Raw genomic sequence first — 6610 nt, 5'->3', positions numbered from 1 at the left:
GGAACTTTTGTTAATTTATAATTTGTTTAAAGAATAACCCATCATTTCGTACAGAACAGTGGAAAAATGTTCGCTTGAAGAACTCATGTGTAAAAGACACAAGGAACCATTGATGTCATCAGGATAAACCGTGTGAAAATCATTAAAAAAGGGTATCAGGTGACATCGAGCTTAGGTTGGTTGATTCTGTGTGAATAACAATTCGATCCTTATCGGGGTACGTAGTTTACGAGGTCGCCAGTAATCGAAAAAGCAGCGATTCGTGGCGTTATTTAAATGGTGAATTTCTCTCGGTTCCCTTTAAATAATTTCGTTTACTTGAATCTGATTCACGTTATTAGACTTACATTATATGTATATTATATGTATGTTTATAATGTAATATATCGATTACAACAGCGAGAGAAATATCCGAATACATGTAAATATTTAACAATGAAACCCTTGTTAGATACAAGTGTAAAACAATCGAATAAACTGCAGATGTGCCGCGGTTATCGGAAGCTTTTCTACAGAAATCACGTATACATAATTGGTTTATCAAGACAATTCGATAACTAGACGTGAGGAAATGTGTCATAAACAAAGAACTACACTTTGTACTTTTCACGCTGATTTCCTATTATAGACAAAGACTCCACCCGTCATCAGGAAGGAAACATTCTCGTAACTCTGATTTCTCACCACAAATTTCTCACTGCGATAATAATTAATTTAGTCATTAACAAATAACTACGTTTTGTTTTAAAACCCATCAATCAATTTCTCTCATATGAGGAATATCACAAAAACTAAATTGGTCAACTTCACCGAGCTTTCTGAACAAGTCAGAATTGAACCAGTCTTCGTCATTCGAAGATTAAGAGAGCTCTTTTTCTTTTATCCCTATTTTACCGTATCTTCGTTTAACTTTCATTCTTTTTACTTCAACTTCGGACAAGCGTTCTTCAAGAAACCAAAACTGGTCCTTTTAAATAAGGACATCAAAACGAAACGAAGATATCTGCACGAAACGCAAAGAAACTGAACGTAGGTGCCCATGGAAAATGGTCACTTTCAGCTGTCAAGGGATTCGATAGTAGCAGCAAGAGGCGTCCTTATATTCAGCAGAACTGTTTATCGAGGACCCTGCGAAATGAAAAATTTAATGGCCACCGACTCACAAAAGCGAGGCTACATGACAGTTTGTAAGGTCACGTTCGGCAAAGATTCGTTTTCGTGGTTGTGGTGATGGTGCAAACCAGATAGTAGGTAGAAGCAGACACGGAGATACAATCTTCCGGTAAAAGGAGAAAGAACCCCCTGGAGTGACTTTGAATCTATGGACCCTTTTAAGGTGTCCCTTCGCCGAGGCTTGTTCAGTTTGGCTTAACGTCGGAAACGCAGCAAACGATTATGTAGCCGCCCAACGAACCGTTCTTCCTCTCCTTCTGCCCTATTAGAATCCACTCATAGCGCGATATTAATCTAGATGAATCGATAAACAACTTCACTGCTATTTTTCTATTTAATTCACAGCCAGTTCGTGATAATTTGCGAGCTTCCATGATAGTTCAGAAACTATTTAAAATACCATTGCAACGTTTTTTTACGTTTCTTCTATATTGGGAAATTATTAACATTATTTATGCTCTATGTTTAGGTATAATGCAACGATAAGCGATAATTAATTGCAACTATTCAGGGAGGATCGGTATTAAAACTTTCCGGTCACCTCGAACAATCGGCACATAGAACTTCGTTCCCCGTCGCATTATCTTCACACTTGGCTCCTCCGGATGCTGGTTTCCATTGTTTGCTGAATCTCAAGTCCGTGAAAAGAATGTCAGAGAGATAGGGAGCGACGAGTTAAGTTTGTGTCAGTCCCTGATTTAACGCCCGCATTTTCATCCGACACTTTCCACAATCGCGAAACGAGCAATGCTTCTCCCCCGTTGCTCGTGATATTTGTCATTAATATTGTTTTTTTTGTGATATTCGACAATTCGATTATTTATAGTTTTATAAAAAAGTCGAAGTGTTGAACTGGAGAATCCATTGCGTAAAAAAATCATAAAGTCGGAAGGACTTTGAACAATTAAAGGAACGTAGTATTGTATCATGGACTCTCTTTTGCTGTAGCAGTGCTTTTCTTCAATCAAATGCTCTTATTTATAATATTCGTTGTTCCTTACTGCTTTGATATTAACCTTTCACAGGCAAATAATGATTGATTGAATTCTTTTTAAAGCAGTTTATTTAGTTATTTCAAATAATTAACTATTTCAAACAATTTACTTAACTTAACGAGTAATCGTATAATATAACGGAGACGTAATATAATTCATAAGTATTTCAAGAACTTTTTAGATCTTTCAAGAACAGAATTCAGTGAGCTAAGTAGAGTTGGACATAAACAATAAAATTTACCTATAAGGATTAGATACAATAAATTAAGTAAAAAATTATGTTTAGAAATTACGTGATTACGTAATATTATTTGAGTAAGAAGAAAGTTTCAAGTTTAATAAGTACTAATCACTAATTCCTCACGTTTTATCAATATATCCAAAGAAGGATTTCAAAGTGGAAATTCAAAATACGCTTCCCACGACCTACAACAGTCAGCATGAACGCTGAGCAAGCGGCGTGGTACACAGCAATAAAATAGTTAATACTCAATAAATCGTGTCAGTGACTTGCCTAGCAGTGTGTCATCAGTCGGTCGGGTTCGGAGAGAATAAAAGGAGGCGAAGGGACCGGTTGCAGAAGGTGGGCACACACAATCACCGGTTCACGACCCCACTTTCGTTAACTGCTTTTAATTGCCCCGTAATTGAGATTAATGGAAAGGCATGCGGGCGTTCATGATATCACCCCTCAGCGAATTAAAATTAAACCATACGACTCCGGGCTGCAAAAGAAACCGCCGCGCTCGTTTGCTTTGAGTTCGTCACGCGATCCTCCGCGGTTCATGCAGACCAAAGAAATCGTTATAAAACATCACGCTATAAAGCTTCATCGTTTTGTCGTTCGTTTCGCAATTTCATGGCGTACAGTACATGTAGCTGAAAAGATTCAAGTGCTGGGAAGATGGTCACTCGATATCCTCGTGCGATCCTTTTTTGCTAAAGTCTCATTCGGTATTGTGCAACGCGACGGTCTCTTCGTTGCATGTCGTGCGAATTGCCCCCGTTATTACTTCATCTAGTTCAGAATGGTGACAGCCAACTGCTTTTCGCGAGACTCAAATGCGTAATAAATTTTATTACGTATTACACGTTACACGCGAAAGTTATATGTCCGCTGGTTTTAATTCAGCCTATATTGAAGCTTTAATATCTTTTGGATAATAAATAATTTTTAGATAATTTAACTGGATTCTATTGATTCGAATATTATGTAGAACATTGATAAGTCAAACTGCAGAGCAATGAGACTAAATTATTATGTATATGCTTAGCGCGAGTAAAATTTCTTTAGCGACTTTTTTTTATTAAGAGAAGTTCCAAAAATTTGATGTAACGAAGGATTGTATAACTTAATAAAAGAAAATGATCAGTACCCCAGATAAATGTTGGAAATATTATAACCAGCGATTTACATTGTAACATGAAGTACATACGATGTATTACAAATTACAATGAACGTTGAAATACATATTCAACACGTTGAAGAACATACAAAAATTTAGTGAAAAGAGGAAAAACACGAATTGTTCATGCGAGAAACGTTTTAGACCAGGTCTTACATAAAGCAAAACAAAATTCCACGAAGAGATTCACGTCGTCGGAATCGTCTCGCGAATATTACACATCTCAACTTTCCCATGAATACTACAAACGCTATCTTTTTATTATATCCATATCTGTCTACTAACACGTACGTTGCGTGGGTGTGCCCATCATTCCTTTGACTCGGACGAACCATACCGTCGTTGCTTCGTATAGTTCGTAGAGTTCGGGTGTCGCTTATTCCCTCTTTCTTCGCGTTCTTCTTAACGCGCCGACCGCCTTGAGGGTCCTTGAAATGGACCAAAATCTCCGTGGTTTTCATGACCATCAAGTGGCGCTAGGACCACCCGCAAATAACGCGTGCCATTAATTTCTAAAAATGAAACTCTATGATGCTGATTACTCCTGCTAATCTCATCCTTGAAGGATATTCCGTGAAATATTTCAAAACATCTCAAAGGATAGTCATATAACGTATCTACACTAATTTTAATATAATTGGAAACAAAAAAAAACATGAATAAATTAAAGAATTCGTATATAGTTTCACGAAAGTATTCGACAATAAATCTGAAAATACATATGTATATTTAGAAATTACAAGATATACATTGGTTTCCAATTTTATTAATATTATAATCATGACAGTCGTGTCTCATTATAGTACCAGCGAAATTTCAAAATGGTTTATATAACACACACAATACAAACATAAAAGTTTCCTATGATAAGCATTCGAATGCTTTTCACGGGCCAGGGTATACATGTAAATTGTTGAACAGAAATCGAATATTGCTCCATTCTACCTACATCTGACACTTCGTTAAAGTGAATGAGCAATAGTTCCCGATCCATTCCCGATTGTATTTTTAAACTTTCTCCGATAATCGAGAAAAAGAATAACCCTTTCAAACAAGTAACAATCATGTTTTGCACACAAAGATCAACCAACGCGTCAAATAGTACCAGACAAAGCTCAATCAACGCCCATAGACAATAACGCACACTAATTTAGAAAATGTATTCTAACATCGGTTCATTGGCCTGTTAAGTCGAAATCGCTCGAGTTAACGTGAATACAGGCTATTAGCACCAACACAGGTTTAAAGCGAAGTTACTCGAGTCCCGTGACCCCATGTTTCGCCTACGAAACATTGTGGAGTGCAAGGCGGGAACCCGTTCGAGTGGTAGACCGTGAGGCGACACATCGTGCCGTAGTCTATTCACTCGAGATAGGGAAACGACGTTGCATACGTGTATACAGAGACGGTATACGGAGAACGTAGGAAACAGCTGAGAGCGGAGAGAAGACGAGTGTTCCCCGGTATGATACATCCACGACGAAATTAATGTCCCAGGATTCTCGGTTCCAAGGACAGGGGCTTGTACGTTTCGAGGACGAAACATTCTATCGCAACAGTGCCACCAACATCTTTGCATTCCGCCGATCGACCGCGATACGATAAATTTTCCGCGGCTGTGCGATGTGCGGTGTCAGGAAGTACTGGTCGCGTTTAAGGTATTTCAACCTATCATGAAAATACGAGAGGGGCCACTTCAATAGCCGCTTAACTGTTTATTAAGTTACTACGCGATCTGAGCTTGATTCATATATTTCAAAGTATGATACCCTAACGTTACTTTGAAGTTCGTAAAAAGTGCGAAACGTGAGTAAATTTCTGTGTAAATACAATAGAACTTGATTTATCTAAGTATATAGTATAATATAATAAATAGTATAAATGCTGAAGCACTTATTTGAACAAACCTTTCATAAAATGGGCTTTTCTTGATTGTATCCACCTATATAAAAAATTTTTATTATTTGAACAAAAATTTATAGGTAGTACTGACTCATAATTGGCGAACACTAATTAACTGAACTTCTCTAGGATATATTTATACTATAGTTTAAAAGTTCTAGGGGTAATTTCAGGAAGCACTATTTAATCTATCTACCAAATGTTATCACAATTAATTATAACAGTTCGGAAGTACATGACTCTTTGTTGAACATGATATAATTAACGAAACGAAATGTAAATTCGTCGAACGGGTGGCAACCGAATATTTTTTTTAATATGTTCAATGAAATTTAGTCAAATGTTTAATCACTTATTCACGAATTCAGCATTTGTAGACTACTTTTATTTACCGTCGAACACATCTACACAGGTGAATATAACATGTCAATGTAATATATTTCAACAATTACGACATATTTCAACAATTAATTACTACATGGCGATTTAGAAGCTGTATAACTACATTATTCGGAGCATAACCAGATTTGAAGCAAATCAAGGGTTAAGACAAATTAAATTTGTTTTCTCGATAACTTAATATTTTAACCGAGGCGCATCATGTGCATTAATTTACAATATGTATACAGCATTTATCCTACACAGGTTCAGCCAAACAGGATTGCACTGTACAATTAACATGAACAAGCATCTGAATCTACAATCTATATCATAAAATAAATTTTCTCATCTGAATTAATTAGCTTGCTTACTTCCAGATGCGACGAAAAAATTTCAATAGCAGCCGGATAGAGCGCAATTGGAGGTTCGTCAACCTCGATGCATTCCAGCGTTAGGACTCCAAATACTTGAGAGGTTAAGTATACACCCGATTCAAGTTAAAAGAACGAACTGCATACTTCGTCACCAGAAGAAACTCAGACATATAAAACATCATGGTACATGTCGAAAATCTGCGGAACTTCTTTCATCGAAGAACACCCACGTCTGGGAGTAACGTGCACTAATACCTTGATAACGTACGCGTTCACGCATGTACTTATGCGTACACGGCAAAAGAACCGCGCGAGAGTTGCAGCAAGGGACGCATATACGTATCACATTGACGAGTTCCCGCCCGAGTCGGCGGTTGGT

The sequence above is a fragment of the Bombus bifarius genome, unplaced genomic scaffold (genome assembly GCF_011952205.1).
Source record: "Bombus bifarius isolate JDL3187 unplaced genomic scaffold, Bbif_JDL3187 scf7180000008190, whole genome shotgun sequence".
In the NCBI taxonomy this organism is placed as follows: Eukaryota; Metazoa; Arthropoda; class Insecta; order Hymenoptera; family Apidae; genus Bombus; species Bombus bifarius.
This window is presented reverse-complemented; position numbering follows the sequence as displayed.